The following is a 655-nucleotide window of genomic DNA, read 5'->3' on the forward strand; positions in this document are numbered from 1 at the left end:
TGTACATGTTAATATTTTTGTTTTACAAACTTTGTCAAAGTTTTAGTGCAGCAGATAACAGTCTGTTTCATGCATAGTTATTCCAAAAGGAGGTGACATAAATTTTATTGGTGGTCATGTGCTGGCACCTCAAAGAGACTGATCTTTGGTTAGTACTGTAGTTTTGAAAATATCTTGCATGGTCTACTCAATTCAGCTGGAAAAAAGTTGAAGCAAATAGAATGATGCTCGTGATGACAGGAACACGTACCAAAGAACACCAAAATGAGAAGATACTTCAGATATGGAGCAAGATTAAGCCGCCGCGGGACTGGCTAACAGTGTTTTAGTGAGGTGGCCTTTTCCCGCTGACCTTTGCGATTAGTCAGTTTCAATGTTCCATCCGTAAACTGATTTAGCGGCAATAATATTTAGTCCCACTAACATATTTGACCCACCTCAATAATTAAATACAATAAATCATATGTATTTTAAATTTCAATTCTCATATTATTCATCCAAATATTCATGTTCAAATAATTGAATATTATCAAAGTATTTTCTCCAACCCAAAATAAGTGTCTCAAGTTTGATACAACTTTGTACTAGAGCTAGTACAAAGTTAAGACACTTATTTTGGGACGGAGGGAGTATATTGCAACCAATTCCAGGTGAA

This window comes from Aegilops tauschii, chromosome 1 (assembly GCF_002575655.3).
Source record: "Aegilops tauschii subsp. strangulata cultivar AL8/78 chromosome 1, Aet v6.0, whole genome shotgun sequence".
In the NCBI taxonomy this organism is placed as follows: domain Eukaryota; kingdom Viridiplantae; phylum Streptophyta; class Magnoliopsida; order Poales; family Poaceae; genus Aegilops; species Aegilops tauschii.